The sequence below is a fragment of the Mytilus californianus genome, unplaced genomic scaffold (genome assembly GCF_021869535.1).
Source record: "Mytilus californianus isolate M0D057914Y unplaced genomic scaffold, xbMytCali1.0.p SCAF_2, whole genome shotgun sequence".
Classification (NCBI taxonomy): domain Eukaryota; kingdom Metazoa; phylum Mollusca; class Bivalvia; order Mytilida; family Mytilidae; genus Mytilus; species Mytilus californianus.
The window spans coordinates 136,272,456-136,295,613 of NW_026262668.1; the positions used below are offsets into that span (position 1 = coordinate 136,272,456).

A 23,158-nucleotide genomic window follows, 5' to 3' on the forward strand; every position below is an offset into this window, starting at 1 on the left:
TTTACTCAGTCATCTAATTATTAACGCGTATCAAAATTATTACAAATGCTGCCTTCTTCCTACAATGAAAGCACAATCCCATTTTATGAGCATTTCCTTTACTGGCTAATACTGGGAAAAACAGTTGACCATGATATGCCCAAGTATGCTGCAGAGCCAAAACAACACTTTGATTTTGTCAAAATATTATTGAAATTCACTAACAAAAAACTGTTGAAATATACAAACATACATAACATTAAGAGTAATTAAGGCAAGAATACATTGAGGACTGTAAAGTTATACATACAACCTGTGACCAATTATCTTCGTTTGACCATAAAACTGTGTGAAAATATCGTATACACTACCAAATGCAAGCAAGTGACAAAATTCTAGATGTGAACAGTGTCTCTTCATAACCATAGCCTATATTAATACTGTTGTGTAATGTTGGAAGGAATAACTGGTTGAATTTTCAAATAAAAATACAGAGTAAAGGCGTATATTAATCATATATACTAGTATATCTAAGGTTCAAATCTACAGGTTCTTTTTACATGGTTTATATATATATATATATATATGGTTCTCATATGAAGTAGTTTTTATAATGTGGAGTTCTATAAACTTATTGTGTATACTAATTTGACAAAATTAGTGTGTGCAAGGATTTAAAACATTTTTACCTTCATGTAAGTCACAAAGTCAAACTTCCAGATATTTTAGAAGTACATTGATGGCAATTTGCTCTAAAAGTTTCATTAGGATTTGTTGGTTTCTCATTAATATATGTGAATTAAATATTATTTTACAATTAACATTTACATAATTTCTTATGATTAACATCAAAACTTACATGCACATGTAATTGAAATGTAATTGAAAAGTAATTTAGCATTACATGCTTTTTTCAATGTAATTAATTAAATTACCATTACATGTAATTTAAAAATTGCTCAATTACACATTACATTCGATTACATGGAAAATTGTAATGCATTACACTTAATTACAGTTACATTTTCAATTACCCCATCCCTGAGTTCTTCGATACAGGTTGTTTTAACAGGTAGTTCATGGTTCTTAAAACAAAAGGATTCAAATTGGTATGTGTCTTAAGTACTGATTATGTAAAAAGCCTTGTAAGGTTCTTCAATACAGTTAACGTTTTTGGTGGGTTTCATGTTGCTCAGTCTTTAGTTTTCTGTTTTATGTTTTGTATAATTTTGTTTGTTGGTCTTTTTTTCCCTTTTTTAGCCATAGTGTTGTCAGTTTATTTTCGGCTTATGATAGATATAAGAAGATGTGGTATGAGTGCCAATGAAACAACTCTCCATCCAAGTTACAATTTATAAAAGTAAACCATTATAGGTCAAAGTACGGTCTTCATCACAGAGCCTTGGCTCACACCAAACATAAAGCTCTAAAGGGCCCCCAAAATGACTAGTGTAAAACCATTCAAACGGGAAAACCAACGGTTATAAGTTTGAATGTCTCTTTGGTATCTTTTGCCTCTCTTGTCTATACATAACATGGTTCTTAGATACAGGTTGGTTTTATAAGAAAATTAGTTCAATATGATGGATTTCTATACATGTGTGTTTCTGAATACACGATGTCTATAATATCAAGAAACGAGTTGTCTGGGTATGGTTCCTAGATTCTAGTTTTCTATATTTCGTATGGTTCCTGGATACATGTTGTCTATATACGGTGTGGTTCCTCAATATGATTTGTCTATAGATGGTGTGGTTCCTAGATACAAGCTTACTATATATTGTGTGGTTCCTATAGAAACATGTTGTCTATATAAGGTGTTGTTCCTCGATCTAAGTTGTCTATAGATGGTGTGGTTCCTAGATACAAGTTTTAAATAAATGGTATGGTTCATAGAAATAAGTTATTTATAGAAGGTATGGTTCCTAGATATAAGTTATTTATATAAGGCGTGGTTCCTAGATATAAGTTGTTTATATGTGGTTTGGTTCTTAGATACAAGTTTTCTAAAGATGTAATGGTTGCTGGATACAAGTTTTAAATACATAGTATGGTTCCTAGATATAAATAAACTCATCATAGATACAAGGACTACATATTTTATTTACGCCAAACACGCGTTTCGTCTACAAAAGACTCATCAGTGATGCTCGAATCCAACAAAGTTAAAAAGGCCCAAAAAAGTACGAAGTTGAAGAGCATTGAGGACTAAAATTCCTAAATTTTTTGCCAAATACAGCTAAGGTAATCTATTCCTAAGGTTATCTTAAGATGGTGTGTTAAGATGGCGTGGTTCTTAGATACAAATTGTCTATAGATGGTGTGGTTCCCAGATACAAGTTTTAAATAAATGGTATGGTTTCTAGAAATAAGTTATTTATTGAAGGTATTGTTCCTAAATACAATACATGGTGTTGTTCCTGAATACGGATACAAGTTGTCTTTAGATGGTATGGTTCCAAGAAATAACTTAGTCTTATGGAGATGAAACGCGCGTCTGGCGTATTAAATTATAAGCCTGGTACCTTTGCTAACTATTAGCATGTATTATTGTATTGTTTATTTGTGTATTTCTTTTTCCTGAAAGTTCTTGCATTTATTTGTACTGTAGTCCTGTCATGTAATGTTGTCCTTTTAGTGTTATATTTAACATTGCCATAAAAGCACGAGGTTTGGCTAGCCACAAAACCAGGTTCAACCCACCATTTTTTCTTAAAATGTACTGTGCCAAGTCAGGAATATGGCAGTTGTTATCTTATAGTTCGTTTCTGTGTGTGTTGCATTGTCGTTTGGTTTTTTGTTGCACTTTAGTGTTTCTGTTGTTTCGTTGTTTTCCTCATGTAGTTGATGTGTTTCCCTCGGTTTTAATTTGTACCCCGGATTTGTTTTCTCTCAATCGATTTATGACTTTCGAACAGCGGTGTACTACTGATGCCTTTATTTATCTATATATTGCTTGCATGGTTCCTAGATAACAGGTGTCTACAGACGGCGTGGTTACTAGATATAAGTTATCTATATATGGTGTGGTTCCTAGATACAGGTTATCTTTATATGGTTTTGTTCCTCGATATAAGTTTTTTATAGATGTTGGGGTTCCTAGATACAAGTTGTCTATAGATGGTGTGGTTCCTTAGTACATGTTGTCCATATATGGTGTGGTTCCTTGATACAAGTTGTGTACAGATGGTATGGTTCCTAGATATATGTTATCTATAGAGTGTGTGGTTCTTAAATTTATACAAGTTGTCATTTATGGTGTTGTTTCCTCGGTATAAGTTGTCTATAGATGGTAAGGTCCCCCGATACAAGATGTCTGTAGATGGTGTGATCCCTACATACATGTTGTCTATAGATTACTCTACCACTTGGAACTCGTAGGTCAATATCTTCCTTATAAGCAACAATTCCCTATTAAGGAAATCATGATAGGGAATGCAAACTTTTGAATATCATATCAACTGTGAGATAAATAATCTATATGCAGCTGCTGCTGGGATGTCATTACATAGAAACGGAAAATGTACAGTGGGAAGCTGAATCATCTCTATATTGTCGTAAAGTTTTGATCTCAGCCGATACTCATTGTCAATTTTAGATATAAGTCATGATATGAGGCAGATTTATCTGTATATTGTGTATCCTTAATTTCACGTTCGATGGGATAGATTTGTTCAACATAGTCACCAAACTTTGAATTATTCAGTGAGATGACCTCATCTAGATAGCAAAAAGTGAACTCATAAATTAATGCTAGCTTCTTTTCATTCTTCCGTAGAAGCTCCGTATGGAGTCTGTCTCATGTGAATAACGAAACAATTCGGCAGGAAGAAGAGCCCAGTTGCTTTCCATGGGATTCGGTCGATAGTTTGTGGAAAAAAAACGTCCTCCGAACGTGATACAAATTGTATCAGATTTTTTTGTTTGTTTACAAAGTACTATTCAACCCTAAACAAAGACTTTTGAAGCTACGTTGACCATTTATTTTGCATGAAACGAAGCAGAATCCATTAAAAGCTTCAATAATAATTGTATGTACTGTAACACATTTTTTTTAACAACATTCTAATTTTATTCAACAAATAATGCTGGTTACAATTACTATCAAGATTCAAAACTTCTCTTGACGTACCCTTTTAATTCGAATAATCTCTTACAACACTCAATTTATACTGTTTTAAATAGCTACATATCTTATAGTACCAGAAGATCCAAATACCTCAGACAACAATCATACAATGAATCAAATAGCCATATACTTCTTACCTCAAGGTCGAATTTTCTCAAAACTTATAGACTGTACTAAAAAACAACATACCTGTTACAATTAGGTCAAATAACCACATGCAACACTTATAGAAGAGGGACGAAAGATACCAGAGGGACAGTCAAACTCATAGATCGAAAACAAACTGACAACGCCATGGCCAAAAATAAAAAGACAAACAGACAAATAATAGTACAGATGACACAACATAGAAAACCAAAGACTAAGCAACACGAACCCCACCAAAAACTGGGGGTGATCTCAGGTGCTCCGGAAGGGTGAGCAGATCCTGCTCCACATGTGGCACCCGTCGTGTTGCTTATGTTATTACAAATCCGGTAAATAGTCTAGTTCGGTAAGTCACATTCGGGAAAAGGGAGGGTATTGTACTTACGACATAAGGAACATATCCGATATCATCTGTGAAACGGTTATTCCATAACGGTCAACCAACTCGTGATGGCGTCCGTAAAATTTACGAAGGGATGACTTCAACTTCACCATTTGGAACTCTTGGTTTAATAGCTTCCTTGTGAGCAGCAATCCTCTATCAAGGAAATCATGATAGGAAACACAAGCCCGGGAATATCGTATCAATTGGGAGATATATACTCCGTATGCAGGCGCTGCAGAATGTTGCTACATAGAAATGGAAAGTTCACAATTGGGAAGCTGAAACCATCTCTTTTGTCGTAAAGTTTTGTTTTCAACCGACCCTCATTGTCAATTTCTAGATGTAAGTCAAGATATGAGGCAGACTTAACTGTATCTGTAGTATCCTTTATCTCTAGTTCGATGGGATAGATTCGTTCAACATAGTCACCAAATTTTGTATTATTTAGTGAGAGAACATCATCTATATAGCGGAATGTAGAGTTAAAGGATATTGCTAACTCCTTATCTTTCTTCCTAAGAAGTTCCTGTATGAAGTCAGCCTCATAATAATAAAGAAACAAGTCGGCAAGAAGAGGGGCACAATTGGTTCCCATTGGAATTCCGACAGTCTGTTGAAAAACACGTCCTCCAAAGGTAACAAATATGTTGTCAATCAAGAAATCAAGCATCTTGATAATGTCAGTTTCAGAGAATTTTTTGTTTGAATCAGAGTGATTCTTTACAAAGTCTTTATAGACTGTACCAAATAACCATTTACCTTATACCATAAGGTCCAATTACTAGTACATCATACAACACTTACAGAATTATCAAATGACCGTATACTTTGTATCATAAGGTCCAATTACATCATACAAAACGGTACACACTTTTTTCATATTATATAATTACCATGTAAATCTTTGAATGATGTTTTTTTGTGTGTTAATATTGATTTTGTTATCAGTAAGTTAAAATCAAACTCAGTGATATTATTGTTATATATATATACACACTTTTATTGATCTACAATCTATCGACTCTCGTATCTTGGCATTGCACAAGGTCATGTTTTTCTCTGACTGTTTATGATGTCTTTACACTAAATCCATTGGATGGTGGATGTGTACTGATTAATAATTTAGTCTTGGATGAATGATTTTTTTTTATATAAGTTGATATTGGCTTTGAACTAGCTGCCGGTAACTTCGATCGAGTACTCTCAGATCTGTACTTAGTGTATTTATGTTGTTGGGATGTACAATACCCGGTCACGTCCACGTTGTTTTGTTATATTTATTTCTATGTGTATCATCTGATGAGTTAAGCCTTTTTCAACTGATTTTTATTGTTCGGTCTTATGTTGTACTGTTACACCACAGTTCCAGGTTAGGAGAGGGTTGGATTCCCGCTAACATGTTCAACCCCCGCCACATTATGTATCTATGTGCTCGCTGCTGGTCCCAAGTCAGGTGCCTGTAATTCAGTGGTTGTCGTTTTTTGTTGTGTTACATATTTGTTTTTCTTTCATTTTGTTTGGTACATTATGCCGTTAGTTTTTTGTTTTTTTAATTGTATTACATTAGTGATTTCGGGGCCTTTTATAGCTGACTATGCAGTTTCAGGCTTTGTTCATTGTTGAAGGCCGTACGAGGACCTATAGCTATTAATTTCTGTGTCATTTGGTCTTTTGTTGAGAGTTGTCTCATTGGCAATCATACATCATCTTCTTTTTATATATATCTTCCTTTTTTTTAACTGAACTAGTATACATTATTTTAGGAGCAAACTGAAGCCCGCCTCCAGATTTTGGATTTTCTCTATTCGTTAAAGACACATCGGTTGTCTTTTTGACACATTCACTGTTTCTATATAACGTCTATTCTAGATTTACCTATCAACCATAGACAACATATACAGACTGTATCTAAAACCTACAGACAGCATATACTGGCTCTGTCTAACAAGCACAGGCAATATATACACACTGTATCTAGCAATCGCAGTCAATATACACAGAATGCATCTAAAAACCACAGACAATATACACAGACTGTATCTAAAACCCACAAACAGCATATACTGACTGTGTCTAACAAACACAGACAACATATACACACTGTATCTAGCAACCACAGACAATATCCAAAGACTATCAAAGAACCACAGACAATATACACACAATGCATCTAAAAACCACAGACAATTTAAACAGACTGCATTTGACAACCACAAACAACATATACATAGTGTATCTAGCAACCACAGACAATATACACTGACTGTAATTAAGGACCACAGACAACATATATAGACTGTATCTGATAACCACAGACAACATATACACCCTTATCTAGCAACCATATACAACATATACACACTATATCTAGCAACCACAGACAACATATACACACTGTATCTAGCAACCACAGACAACATATATAGACTGTATCTGATAACCACAGACAACATATACACCCTTATCTAGCAACCATATACAACATATACACACTATATCTAGCAACCACAGACAACATATACACACTGTATCTAGCAACCACAGACAACATATACACACTGTATCTAGCAACCACAAACAACATATACACACTGTATCTAGCAACCACAGACAACATATACCCACTGTATCTAGCAACCACAAACAACATATACACACTGTATCTAGCAACCACAGACAATATACACAGACTGTATCTAAGAACCACAGACACCATATTCACACTGTATCTAAGAACCACAGACAACATATACACACTGTATCTAGCAACCACAGACAAACATATACACACTGTATCTTGCAACCACAAACAACATATACACACTGTATCTAGCAACCACAGACAACATATACACACTGTATCTAGCAACCACAAACAACATATACACACTGTATCTAGCAACTACAGACAATATACACAGACTGTATCTAAGAACCACAGACACCATATACACACTGTATCTAGCAACCACAGACAACATATACCCACTGTATCTAGCAACCACAGACAATATACACAGACAACATATTCACACTGTATCTAAGAACCACAGACAACATATACACACTGTATCTTAGAACCACAGACAACATTAACAGACTGCATCTAACAACCACAGACAATATATACACACTGTATCTAGCAACCACAGACAACATATACCCACTGTATCTAGCAACCACAGACAATATATTCACACTGTATCTAAGAACCACAGACAACATAATTATACACACTGTATCTTAGAACCACAGACAACATTAACAGACTGCATCTAACAACCACAGACAACATATACACACTGTATCTAGCAACCACAGACAACATATACCCACTGTATCTAGCAACCACAGACAATATACACAGACAACATATTCACACTGTATCTAAGAACCACAGACAACATATACACACTGTATCTTAGAACCACAGACAACATTAACAGACTGCATCTAACGACCACAGACAACATATACCCACTGTATCTAGCAACCACAAACAACATATACACACTGTATCTAGCAACTACAGACAATATACACAGACTGTAGCTAAGAACCACAGACACCATATTCACACTGTATCTAACAACCACAGACAATAAATGCAGACAGTATCTTATAACTGCACTATTGGTGTGCGTTTCCCTAGTAAGGACACTGAAGTTCAGTGGTTGTTGTTGGTTCATGTCTGTCATATTTGTCAATTGATTTGCTATAAGTTAAGACATTAGTTTTCTCAATTGAATTGTTTCATTTTTTTTCATGTCGATGCCTTTTAAGTTGACTATATGGTATGGGTTATTTTTCTCATTGTAGAATTCTGTATGGTTGTCAATAACTGCTAACATCATTTGAACTTTGGTGGATAGTTGTCTCATTGGCAAACATACCATATCTCCTTATTCATATACAGACAATTTATATAGTCTGTATCGAACAACTGCAGACAATTTATATAAACTTTCTTGAAGAACCACAGACAATATATATAGACTGTATATAATAACCACAGCTAACAAATATTTCAGGTTTAATTATTTTCTCTCATTCTTCGTCAATTTATCCCTTTCTGCACCCATTGTGTAAAAAAACTTAATCAACGTGTGGTTCATTTGATCTCAGTTCTTCATTGGTTAAAATCCGATTATGATGTCGAATTTTCATGCTTTCCTCTGAATTTCCTATTGTGACGGCATGAAAAAAGGCGACCATGCCTGATGACGTCAGATAGAAAGAACACATCTTTTTGCAGATCATTCGAAAAGAAGGAAAAAAGTTTGCCTGCATATAGTTAGAAAATCATTAGAGAAACAGATTCCACCACCAAATCTCGTGTAATACGATATTTATCCACTCTCGACAGTTAAATTTTATATATTTAAAACGCTCGGCGAGCCTCTCGTTTTAAATTTTAAAATTTAACTGTCTCAAGTGGATTAATATCGTATCACACTCGATGCAGTGGTAGAATCTATATTTATTAGTTGTTTATAAATATGTGTATACTCTGTAAACAACAGAATTGTAACACAAATGTGTTAATACCTGTGTTTCTGTTATTACCTGTATTATCTAAAACTAATGTGTTTGTAAATATGCCTTTACGTCAAAATATGTTTTTAATATAACAAGTGATGGCCTCATTAAGTATTAAGCTTATATAATCAAAAACTAAAATAGTCCTTTTGCTAATGTCACATATATTCTGATAATTTACAAAATGTAATGGATATTATGTCCTTCACACCTTGGTTCTAGTTATTGGTAAGCATTTCTGAGCAAGTTGTTTCAATTAATGATAATGATTTTTACTCATTATTGAAATATAAGCATAAATATTTACAAACAATCGATGGTATTGATTTTATTGTTATACTCAATTATGCTTCGATAAAGATGTATGTATCATATTCCAAAAGTAGTATACATGTATACGATTTGTTTAGTTAGTTTTCATATTATCTAAGCAGAATTTCCACCTACCATCTCTTTTATCCAATGAAGTTTTAAAAAAAGCTTCAAGAAAATATTCATGGATAATTTAAATATTACAAAAATATTTTTAAAATAGGTATTTTTTTCATGTCATTATTATATACTAGACAACTTGTAAATAGTTCCTATAATTAAAGACATCAATAGTTTATAATTTTCATATACATTTATGTGCAGTGCCTATGAAAAATTTCAATGGTTCATGTATTACAGAATGTTAAAATCTTTTTTTGTTGTTTTGTTCAGTTATTCTGCTCAACCATCTGTGTGCTAACTCCTTGAGGTTTTATGTGAACTTTGACATAGTAGATGTTGAACAACCTGAAATATAAAATTCTTATGTTAGAATGTGTAAGCTCTCATTAATTCTTTTAGAACTTAAACTATAAATTTTCAAAGAAGTCAGACAGAACACATTGCATTTTGAGAAGAAAGTATAGAATTTGGTGCATGAAAGACCTGAAAAGAGCAAACTCTCTACAACTCATTACTGTATAGCAGTTGACCACATTCTGTCAAATAGTTTCTGACGAAAATATCTTTTTTTTTCATGCATGATCTTGCAGAATTCATAGAATTGGCAAGCAAGAGGTTTTATGAGTTGATACATGTCTTTTCATCTTTGTTATTCATGTAAATTAATCATTGAGTGATAGATTTCTCTTAGAAGATATTTAAAGGTCCAAGTGAATATATAGAGACTTATAACCATTGTAATTATTCAATTGATAATAGAACAGATAAATGTTTAAATACCTTGACCAAAAGAAGATGACCCAATGTAAAAGTTCCATTAGATTTGCAAGAAGATCAATATTACACTCTTGCATAGAATAACAGTCTTGTATAAATAACCAAGGGTTTCCTTGCCACATATTTTATAATGTATATATTTTCTTGTGTTAGAAATATATAAAAGAGTAGATTAAGAAATGTCTTTTCTGACCATTGCAACAAGCTGAAAGTGTTTCAAATTGATGATTACATGTGTAAGAAAGTATTTAAACAGGACACTTTTTGTTTATCTTTTAATACAGAAAATTGCTCAAGACACTTCAATTATGTAAAATGGAGGTTGTTGTAAAAGTGGACAAATGGTCAGGATTTCAACCAATATTATAAGCCTAGGAAACATAAATAGCAGGGCCTTGCAGACTTAATTTTCAAGCTAAATATTTCATTTGTCACAACAAACATGATCAGAAAAATCTTTTTTGCTGATAAATTGGCTCCAGTTGTTTTTGTGGTTTAATTGTCATGTTCGTATTGATCTGATGAGTTAGGCCATTTATCAGCTGAACATTTTTATTTGTTCTTTAATGGGTTTGCTCATTGTTGAAGGCTGTACAATGACCTTAAGTTCCTTACCTTTATGTCAAATAGTCTCTGGTGGCAATCATACCACATCTTTTTATTTTTATACCTATGTTTCCAGTCAAAAAACCTATGGATTAATTCATAGAGAAAAAAAAGGGAATTTTTAATTTTAAATGATGGGGTTCAAAATTAATGCATGGGGCACTTACCAAATCTAAAAATAAAACAATATTGATATTTTCTATATACATACCAGTATCTAATACATCTGGTGTGACATTACAGAGTGTGTCCAAAACCTTTACAATGTGATTTGTTAACTAAGAATGAATGCACCAAGTCTCCTGGAACTCTGTAGACAGAAAAATAATTGAATTCAATATATCATTTATTAAAGGTAATGTATAAGCTAAATGTATTGTCTATGGTTGTTACATTTGGATTTATATATTGTCTATGGTTCTAAGATACAGGCTTTATGTATTGTCTATGGTTCTTAGGTTCAGACTATATGTATTGTCTATGGTTCTTAGAAATGGTCCATGTGTATTGTCTATGGTTCTTAGAAATGGTCCATATGTATTGTCTATGGTTCTTAGATATGGTTCTTAGGTTCAGTCTATATGCATTGTCTATGGTTCTAAGATACAGGCTATATGCATTGTCTATGGTTCTTATGTTCAATTTATATGTATTGTCTATGGTTCTTAGATATAGGCTATATGTATTGTCTATGGTTTTTAGATATAGGCTATATGTATTGTCTATGGTTCTTAGATATATGCTATGTGTATTGCCTATGGTTCTTAGATAAAGGCTATGTGTATTGCCTATGGTTTTAAGGTATAGTCTATATGTATTGTTTATGGTTCTAAGTTATAGGCTATATTGCATTGTCTTTGGTTCCAAGTTATAGGCTATATGTACTGTCTATGGTTCTTAGGTAGAGTCTATGTGCATTGTCTAAGGTTCTCAGATATGGTCCATATGCATTGTCTATGGTTCTTACCTTCGGTCTATATGCATTGTGTACAGTTCTTAGGTTCAGTCTATATGCATTGTCTATGGTTCTTAGATATAGGCTATGTGCATTGCCTATGGTTTTAAGGTATAGTCTATATGTATTGTTTATGGTTCTAAGTTATAGGCTATATGCATTGTCTATGGTTCCAAGTTATAGGCTATATGTATTGCCTATGGTTCTTAGGTAGAGTCTATGTGCATTGTCTAAGGTTCTCAGATATGGTCCATATGCATTGTCTATGGTTCTTAGGTAGAGTCTATGTGCATTGTCCAAGTTTCTCAGATATGGTCCATATGCATTGTCTATGGTTCTTATGTTCGGTCTATATGCATTGTCTATGGTTCTTAGGTTCAGTCTATATGCATTGTCTATGGTTCTTAGGTTCAGTCTATTTGCATTGTCTATGGTTCTTATGTTTGGTCTATATGCATTGTCTATGGTTCTTAGGTTCAGTCTATATGCATTGTCTATGGTTCTTAAGTTTGGTCTATATGCATTGTCTATGGTTCTTAGGTTCAATCTATATGCATTGTCTATGGTTCTTAGATATAGGCTATGTGTATTGCCTATGGTTTTAAGGTAAAGTCTATATGTATTGTTTATGGTTCTAAGTTATAGGCTATATGCATTGTCTATGGTTCCAAGTTATAGGCTATATGTATTGTCTATGGTTCTTAGGTAGAGTCTATTTGCATTGTCTAAGATTCTCAGATATGGTCCATATGCATTGTCTATGGTTCTTACGTTCGGTCTATATGCATTGTCTATGGTTCTTAGGTTCAGTCTATATGCATTGTCTATGGTTCTTATGTTCAATTTATATGTATTGTCTATGGTGCTTAGGTACAGTCTGTATGGATTGTCTATAGTTCTTAGATATAGGCTATATGTATTGTCTATGGTTCTTAGGTATAGTCTATATGCATTGTCCATGGTTCTTAGGTTCAGTCTATATGTTTTGTTGATGGTTCTTAGGTACAGTCTATTTGTATTGTCTATGGTTCTTAGGTTTAGTCTACGTGTATTGTCTATTGTTCTTAGGTATATAGATATAGGAAGATGTGTTCCAATGAGACAACTCTCCATCCAAGTAACAATTTATAAAAGTAAACCATTATAGGTCAAAGTACGGCCTTCAACACGGAACTAAATGGTTCTTAGATATAGGCTTCATGTATTGTCTATGGTTCTTAGGTTCAGTCTGTATGTATATTCTATGGTTCTTAGATATAGGCTACATGTATTGTCTATGGTTATTAGGTACAGTCTATATACATATATTATGTGTTGTCTATAGTTCTTAGGTTCAGTCCATATGTATTGTCTGTGGTTCTTAGGTAGAGTCTATATGTATTGTCTATGGTTCTTAGGTTCCATCTTCAGTCAAGGATATAACTCTATAGGATTATTAGAGAAAAATAACATATATTTGTTATTGTGGACTAAAAAATCAAAGAACTGTGATAACATATGTTTGTTACATGTTTCAAAGGGACAATATACATAATTAGTTTTGTTAAAATGTTTACAAGTTCTATCGATATTACTCTTGTCCTATGTATACACAACTATAGAAAGATATAACAGTTCATAGTTTGCCAAACATGCATAGTACATCTATGTAACTTGTACAGAAAAAATATGCCTGTAATGCCTGTAATAACTATTTAAAAGGGTGTTATTACAGCTTCTCTACATCACTCCAAAGCATTTGCTCAGACATACATCAGGCTTAATTACAATGTCTTTTTAGTTTATTGTAAGAAATAAGGATCAGAGCATGTAATGAGGTTCTCTGTAAGCTTCCCAGTAATTCCCAAGTGTCTCATATAATAAGTCACATGCTTTTAATATCTAAGCCTTGTTATTACAGCTAAGTGTATCCCTTAAAAGCCTCATCACATTGATTTTATATGGTTTATGAAAATTCAAAAATCACTTTTCAAGGCTATGCATTTAGTTTTTCCACAAAGTTTCAAGAGTTCCCTAGAGCCCACTAAATATTAAAATGTTTATGGTTTCTTTTACTTATCACAAACATATGTTCTCACAGATTTAGACAATTAAAGGATTAAAGAGTAGACAACTCATGAAAGTATCTGTAATAACACATGTAAGATATTTTCTGGAATAACCCTGTAGAGTTATATGCCTGACTGGTCTATATGTATTGTCTTTGGGTCTAGATAAAGGATATATGTATAATGTATTGTCTTTGAGTCTAGATAAAGGATATATGTATTATGTTTGTCTATGGTTCTTAGGTTCAGTCTATATGTACTATGTATTGTCTATGGTTCTTAGGTTCAGTCTATATGTATTGTCTGTGGTTCTTAGGTAGAGTCTATATGTATAGTTTAGGGTTCTTAGGTTTAGTTTATATGTATTGTCTATGGTTCTTAGATAAAGGATATATGCATGATATGTTTTGTCTATGGTTTTTAGGTTCAGTCTATATGTATTATGTATTGTCTATGGTTCTTAGGTTCAGTCTATATGTATTATGTATTGTCTATGGTTCTTAGGTACAGTCTATATGTATTGTCTGTGGTTCTTAGGTAGAGTATATATGTATAGTCTATGGTTCTTAGGTTTAGTTTATACGTATTATCTATTGTTCTTATATAAAGGATATATGCATGATATGTTTTGTCTATTGTTCTTAGTTTCAGTCTATATGTATTATGTATTGTCTATGGTTCTTAGGTTCAGTCTATATGTATTGTCTATGGTTCTTAGATAAAGGATATATGCATGATATGTTTTGTCTATGGTTCTTAGGTTCAGTCTGTATGTATTATGTATTGTCTATGGTTCTTAGGTTCAGTCTATATTTATTATGTATTGTCTATGGTTCTTAGGTTCAGTCTATATGTATTATGTATTGTCTATGGTTCTTAGGTACAGTCTATATGTATTGTCTGTGGTTCTTAGGTAGAGTATATATGTATAGTCTATGGTTCTTAGGTTTAGTTTATACGTATTATCTATTGTTCTTATATAAAGGATATATGCATGATATGTTTTGTCTATGGTTCTTAGTTTCAGTCTATATGTATTATGTATTGTCTATGGTTCTTAGGTTCAGTCTATATGTATTGTCTATGGTTCTTAGATAAAGGATATATGCATGATATGTTTTGTCTATGGTTCTTAGGTTCAGTCTATATGTATTATGTATTGTCTATGGTTCTTAGGTTCAGTCTATATGTATTATGTATTGTCTATGGTTCTTAGGTAGAGTCTATATGTATTGTCTGTGGTTCTTAGGTAGAGTATATATGTATAGTCTATGGTTCTTAGGTTTAGTTTATATGTATTATCTATTGTTCGTATATAAAGGATATATGCATGATATGTTTTGTCTATGGTTCTTAGTTTCAGTCTATATGTTTAGTATATTGTTGTTAGAAATAGGCTGTATATATTGTCTATAATTCTTAGATATAAGCTTATTATGTTGTCTATGGTGTTTAAGTATAGTCGACACTATATATGTATTTTCTATGGTTCTTAGATATAGGCTTTATATATTTTTCTATGGTTCTTATATTGAGGGTATATGTATTGTTTATGATTCTTAGGTTTATGTTATAAGTTTTGTCTATATGGTTCTTACGTACAGTCTATATGACATGTATGTATTGTTTTGTTGATATGGTTCTTAGGTACAGGTTTGATATAAGTATTGCAATTACATTGCAGTGATCAAACTATTTAACTATTTAATGATCAACCTATTTAATAACATGATCATGAATTTTTAGGGCAGAAATCAAAACTATTGGCATGATTAAACAAGGTTATAAAAGACAATAATTAACCAATCAATTTGAAGTGATGATTAAACCCTGTAATCACATTATCATCAAAGGCAGATTTTGAGGGAGCAGGGAGCTTCATATATGATAAATGTATAGACTTTATAAACGTATTGCTCTAAATGTTGGTTTACCATAGGGCATCTACCCCTTTTTCAAAATCCTGGATCATGTACAATAAGGGGAATAATCAAATGATTAACATGATCAAAGTGTGATATAACATTATCTAATCTATCATGAATATCAAGGGCAACAATCAAACCTTACATTAGATAATTATAAATACTAAGGGCAATAATCAAAAATATGTAATCAGATAATCATGAAAAGTAAGGGAAATAATCAAATGATCATCACGGTCAAACTGTGTAATCAGATAATCATGAATTTTGATGGCAATAATCAAACAATCATCATGGCCTAACTGTTTAATCATGATTATCAAGGGCAATAATCAGACGATCATCAAGGCCTAACTGTTTAGTCATATGATCATGATTATCAAGGGAAATAATCAGACGATCATCACAGCCTAACTGTTTATTCATATGGTTATGAATACTAAGGGCAATAATCAAACAATCATCATGGCCTAACTGTTTAATCATATGATACTGATTATCAAGGGCAATTATCAGACGATCATCACGGCCGAACTGTTTAATCAAATGATCAAGATTATCAAGGGCAATAATCAGACAATGATCACAGCCGAACTGTTTAATCATATGATCATGATTATAATGGGCAATAATCAGACGATCATCAAAGCCTTACTGTTTAATCATATGGTTATGAATACTAATTAAGTGGGTCTAATTAGGGTCTAAGCGTGACCGGGTATTGGCTGATTTTTTTTAAGCATGACACGTGATGGTCGAATAATTAAGCGTAAAAACAGGAAACGAAGTCCGGCAGGACACAGGAAATAACATGCGCTATTATGGCAATGAGAAGAGGGATACGGGATTCTCACTAAACAATAAGTGGGATCCAGGATCAGAACCCCCCCCCCCCCCCCAAAAAAATGAGACCCCCTATACTAAGGGCAATAATAAAAAAAATCATAGGGCACAACTGTGTAAACATATAATAATGAATATGAGTATCTCTTACTATCAACATGATCACACCACTCATTAGTTATACTTATAGACTTATACTGAGAACTTTTAAGTTTATAAATCCCAGGTTGGACCAAATCCTGATATTTTGGCCTTAATGTTTAAAACAAAGGTATGTTTGTTATTTGGTCGTAAACATGCAATTTTTGTTTTAGTGTTTACCCTTTTCCGCATCTTTAGGACTTCTTGCCCGTCAATTAACAGCAGTATAAATATAACGTGAAATCGAAACAGAAAGTACACTTCGGAAACTCTTTTTTTCGTAGAATAAATCCGAGTTACATTGAGAACCAATCGTATGATAGATAACAAAAATGAAAAATAAATAAGCCAATCAGAGCGTGGTCCATATCGTGGTTTTTAGATCGTAAGAACCCCAACTATTATACCTCAAAAAACATAATAATATTTCTTCACTGTGTTGTCCGATTTACTTTTTGCTAACAAATCAGGAATAACGGCTAAATAACTGTCAAGATAATTTGGTAACTCTGCAATATTGTTTCTGAACACCTGGAAAAACATACTTAATAACATAATTTTAAATAAATATGTGATCCCTTTCCAAGTTTAGAATATTTCATCAATGCAATACATAATAAACATGATAAACCAATAAAATTACAATATAATATCTGCAATACAAACGTCAACCAATTCAAGAAAAACTACCACCAAATGATTATTAATTGTTAATCAAATGTCTCCCTAAAATCCATTCTAAGAGCAAACATCCTAAATGGTAAATCAATATTACCAAAAACCGATGTATTCCCTCTACCAGGTACACAAAAACGGCCAGTAATTCGCCGATCTCCACAAAGGTAAAATAACAGTACCGTATGCTTTACACTGCTGCATGTACATAGGCACTTTCAAAAATAGGCAAATTGGGGGAACAAACCACCCATTTATACCTTGCCAATTAACAATGAACGCATCAATACCCATTGAATGTACATTCCAATACCTGGAACAAAATACAGGTAATCGATGGTTATGATCACTAGCAAACCAGTCAATTTCATGAGGACCCCAAAGGGAATCCAGATATTCAAAAACATGTACTGCAAGACCCCAGTCATCAGTGTCTATGATACGACTTATATGGTCTGCAATTTCATTCTCAGCCCTGCTATCCGTTCAACCTCTAGTGACTCGTTGTGCTTCAAACAAGTCACTAAAATGTCATATGCAATATCTTGCCAATAAGATTTCAAACTGCCCTTATGGACTATGGAAACAACGTTTTGGTTATCCGTAAACCATTTAATGCGCTTATCCCTCATAAAATCTATCAAAGAATGCAATACACATGCCAATAGCATCGCTATAAATATTGGTTTAACACAAAAAACCACTGTCAATAAGGTCTTGTTTAACTTGTGCAGCAATATATGTACAGGCGTTCAAATCAGAATAGGTACCAAACCCGTCATCTAAATACATAAAATGTGTTTACCTTCGCCTCTCCATTTTTTTTATTAATGGCCTGGTAACTTTAGTAAATATGTAACAGGCAGAATTTAATCTTAAAGGGAGGACTAGAAATCTAAAATATTTAGTACTTTCGCCATATGTCCAGGAAAACCCTAGGTAATCAGTATGCGGCTCATATATGTCTAACTAAAAACAATAAAAATCCTTTTTGATAAATTGCATAGCTACACGGATATCTTAAAATTTCACAGATGTCTTCCACGGATGTAAATTGACATGACGTAGATCTAAAATTAAACGTTTTTTGCCATTGGTTTGAATAGAGACAGTAAGTGGATTTACAACTAATGGTTTTTAACCGGATTTTCGAAGTAAAAATCGGTTATTGATTTGGGGATGTACGGCGGGCGAGCGGGTGGGAGGGCTATCGGGCGACTGCCAAACAGTGTCCGTTCAATAACATGAAAACACTATAACCAAATTTTTTCAAATTTATATATGTTGTATCCTGTGACTAAATGAAGGTCAAGTTCAATTTTCACGGTTTTTTCTTTTCTCCTTGTTGAGTTATTGCCCTTTTTAATATCCAAAAGTGGTACTTCTAATGTGATTGAGTTATTTCCCTTTGAACAGAAATTGTTAATTATATATATAAAGTTTGATTACACTAAGTGTTTTTTAAAAATTTTCCCCTGTTATCAGATTACAAACCATATGGTAAATGTCTTATGACACAATTATAATTGGAGTGACAGATTTATTTAAAAATTTTCTGTTTCCTAAGTGCTGATGATTATAAGCTATATAGGACTGTATAAATATAGTAAGAAATCTACTGTTCATTTTTAGACATTTTGAAGATAATTACAGATAAGTTTTATAGATTTTTAAAAGACATTGTATTAATGATAAAATTTTGGATTTTCTTTTCTTTGGTTAATTGTTTGAAGAATTTTGTGGTAGGTTTGTTTGTTATTCTGTAAAAACTAATTTTCTGAATGCTATATGTATTTTTTTATGAAGTGAACTCCTTTAAAAACTAAGCTTATATTGTCTATTAATAAACATATATTTAGATTTCTGATTTTGGGCCCAGTTTTCAAGTAAGTCCAAATCGGGGTCCAAAATTAAACTGTGTTTGATTTCAACATAAATTGAATATATATAGGGTTCTTTGAAATGCTGAATCTAAACCTGTATTTAATTTCATTATTTATTAGATTATACCACATTGAGGTCTAAAGGGTCCTAAATTAAACTTTTGTTTAATTTCATCAAAAATTGAATTCTTGGGGTTGTTTGATATGCTAATTTCTAACAATGTTTAAGTGATTGAATCAAATCTAATTTTAGAGAATTTAGTCATCACTGGTTGTTGTTATTATATTATTGATTATAATTTGAAAATAGATGTATATAACATAATATCTAATTTGAGAGAACTATTTATTCAGTTTGAGTTATTTCCCATTGAACAGAAAATTATATGGATAAGATTAAACTGTGTTTCATTCCAACATAAATTGAATATATATAGGGTTCTTTCACATGCTGAATCTAAACCTGTATTTAAATATTAAATTTTTGGGCCCAGTTTTCAAGTTGGTCCAAATCAGGGTCCAAAATTAGACTTTGTTTGATTTAACAAAAAATGAATTTATGGGGTTCTTTGAAATGCTGAATCAAGCCATGTATTGAGAGATTTTTGATTGTGGGCTCCTTCATCAAATTGGTCCACATTGAGGTCCAAAGGGTCCTAAATTAAGCTTTTGTTTGATTTCATCAAAAATTGAATTCTTTGGGTTCTTTGATATGCTGATTCTAACAATGTACTTAGATTTTGGATATTGGACCATAATAGGTAAATGATCCATTTCAAATATTTCAGTTCTTTGACCACATTCATTTTGTGTCACAAACCTATGCTGTGTCATATATTCAATCACAATCCAAATTCAGAGCTGTTTAAGCTTAAATGTAGTGTCCATACTTGCTCAACTGTTCAGGGTTCGACCTCTGCAGGAAGATCCGGTTTGATGTCACTCTGACAGCCTCTTGTTTATTAGTACATTCAATAATAAGTCCTCTAATCAAAAGATCATCAATAGCTTCCAAAACAAAATCACTGTGTTTAATAGCAGGACGATTGTTATGTAAGCAAACGGAAGGCGGTATAGTTAAAAAAAGGTATTTTATATCCATGTAAAATAGTGTCAATAATGAAATCATAACAACCGATACTATACCAAAAATCAATATGTCTCTTTAATCTACCTTTGACGATAATTTGTTCCTGACCTTGTTCATTTTCAAGGTAGTCGTGTGTAAGTTAGTGTGCACTCGATTGACTATCAATAGAAATATTTAAATACTCATCTTTTATGAAATCATTCCGTTTTTGACTTACTGACTGCTATTGGGTTGAATGGGCATCTATTCCTCCAGTGTTGCATAGATCCACAACCATAGCAGGCTCCTTGTTGGAATTTAGGCCGACTTCCGCTCGTGCTGGGCATGTTGGAGTTTAACAGGAAACCGGCATACCAACCGGTCTGAGGTTCCCGAAAGGGCTGCAGTTGGAATGTTGCTGGAATATTGGGTACATTCTGAGCAGAATTATTAGCATAAGTAGAAGAAGACTTAACCTTTTTTGACGCCTTGAACTTGCGCTTTTTAATAGCTCTACTCTCTGCATTGATGAATTTGTTTTCATACTCGGTATCACTTGCAACCGGGTTAGTCTCATACTTCCTAACAGTATCCTAACCACCCTCACTGCTATCAGCAATCTTTATCAATTTGTTGCGTTTTTAAAGTTTGTAAATAACCTCAACAACAGTCTCACGTGCATAATCTGATTTACAATGTTCAATAGTCCAAATTACTTGATTAAAACTTCAGAATTAAGTGTATGTTGCACCTTATTACCTTCATATTTCCAATGATATTCATTTTCAACTTTCGGTTTTTAACCTGCGAAGCGACAGTTAAAGTAGACCCTTGAACCTCATTTTTTAAATCAATGAGACTCCTGGCGGAGTTAAGAGTTATTTAACAGCTCTCAAAATGTTCTGTAATGAAACATCAGGAGATTCATCAAGTGGTGTTGGAGTCTGAATCCATGGAGATATTTAAGATGGCAGCGGACCAAGATAAATTCCAACTGTTCAGATTGACGGTGAAGTGCTGAATGATATATAGGAAATAAAAAACCACGAAAATAATTTTGAAGCGTGAAAACCTAACGCCCTCTATACTACATGTGATGAAAACACCATGGAGAAATTAATATCATTCTAATGCACTGCCTGTTTAAACGAATTAAATTACAATTATAGTGTTCTTTTTATTTGTCTTTGTATATTTTTACCCTTTACTGTTTAGTCCTTTTTTATGCCCCACCTAGGGGCATTATGTTTTTCGGTCTGTGCGTCCGTTCGTCAGTTCGTCCATCCGTCCGGCTGTCCCGCTTCAGGTTAAAGTTTTTGGTCAAGGTAGTTTTTGATGAAGTTGAAGTCCAATCAACTTGAAACTTAGTACACATGTTCCCTATGATATGATCTTTCTAATTTTAATGCCAAATTAGAGTTTTGACCACAATTTCACGGTCCACTGAACATAAAAAATGATAGTGCGAGTGGGGCATCCGTGTACTATAGACACATTCTTGTTGGTTATATACTTTTGGCATGGCTCTGTATTTATACATCCTGCCATGGTGTTATTATGCTACGGTCATTTTTTTGTATTCTTATCTCTCAATTTTTGCTATGTGCTTTGTCTATATGCCATTTTGTTTTTTTCTTTGTTTACATAGTTGTATGTTTTTATAGTGATTAAGATTATAACACGAGGCTGACTCTGTACCACATTTTTACTTATTGTTTGTTTGTTTTGCTCACACATTGTTGTCAATATAATGGAATTCTATGCGACTTTCATACAAGTGAGAGGTTTAGCTAGCTACAAAACCAGGTTTTTCTACATAAGGAAATGCCTGTACCAAGTCAGGAATATGACAGTTGTTTTCCATTCGTTTGATGTGTTTGAGCTTTTGATTTTGCCATTTGATAAGTGACTTTCCGTTTTGAATTTTCCTTGGAGTTCGCTCTTTTTGTTTTTTTACTTTTTACCCATAGTTTTTGGAACACCTTGATATACTGACCCAACACAGGTATAATACCTTGATATATTAGCCCAACATAGGTTTAATACCTTTATGACAAAATTGATAAAGTTCCACACATGACAAAAGTGAGAAAAAGTCATTCAAATCTGTTCAAAATAAGAGGTGCACATCTTCAAACTGTGTTTCAATAAATTGAAACAAACTATTGAAGTTACAGATGAAACAAACTATTGAAGTTACAGATGAAACAAACTATTGAAGTTACAGATGAAACAAACTATTGAAGTTACAGATGAAACAAACTATTGAAGTTACAGATGAAACAAACAATTGAAGTTACAGATGAAACAAACAATTGAAGTTACAGATGAAACAAACTATTGAAGTTACAGATGAAACAAACTTGGCACCAACTATGTGTTTTGGATTATGATGATTATAGATGGCCGCTTGACTTCCAGCGACAATTAAATGCATATTCAGGACAAGAACATGTTATAGCAATATGAATATGACCCCTGCTTTATACCAGACTGACATGCAGAGCTTGATTTTAACGTTGTACTCAGCAAGTTTACTGTCTGCTGGATGCCGTATTACCATACCCAGACACATTGTTTTGATTTCATACAGGCAATGGTACATACCGTACATATAATCAA

At 33.0% G+C, this 23,158-nt stretch overlaps 2 long non-coding RNA genes across 3 annotated transcripts; one reads left to right on the forward strand and one right to left on the reverse strand.

The window, feature by feature from the left end:
* Window positions 1–9,323: 9,323 nt before the first annotated feature.
* On the reverse strand, window positions 9,324–17,244 carry LOC127731144 (uncharacterized). Its single transcript, XR_007995511.1, has 3 exons — window positions 17,090–17,244; window positions 11,209–11,307; window positions 9,324–9,959 (listed from the first exon to the last, which is right to left on the reverse strand). It is a non-coding gene; the product is annotated as an uncharacterized LOC127731144 (long non-coding RNA).
* LOC127731146 (uncharacterized) lies at window positions 14,044–15,299 on the forward strand. 2 transcript variants are annotated; one of them, XR_007995515.1, is made up of 4 exons: window positions 14,044–14,283; window positions 14,425–14,504; window positions 14,801–14,880; window positions 15,137–15,299. It is a non-coding gene; the product is annotated as an uncharacterized LOC127731146 (long non-coding RNA). The 2 variants fall into 2 exon arrangements; XR_007995514.1 differs by having other exon boundaries at window positions 14,048–14,283; window positions 14,841–14,880.
* Window positions 17,245–23,158: the final 5,914 nt, after the last annotated feature.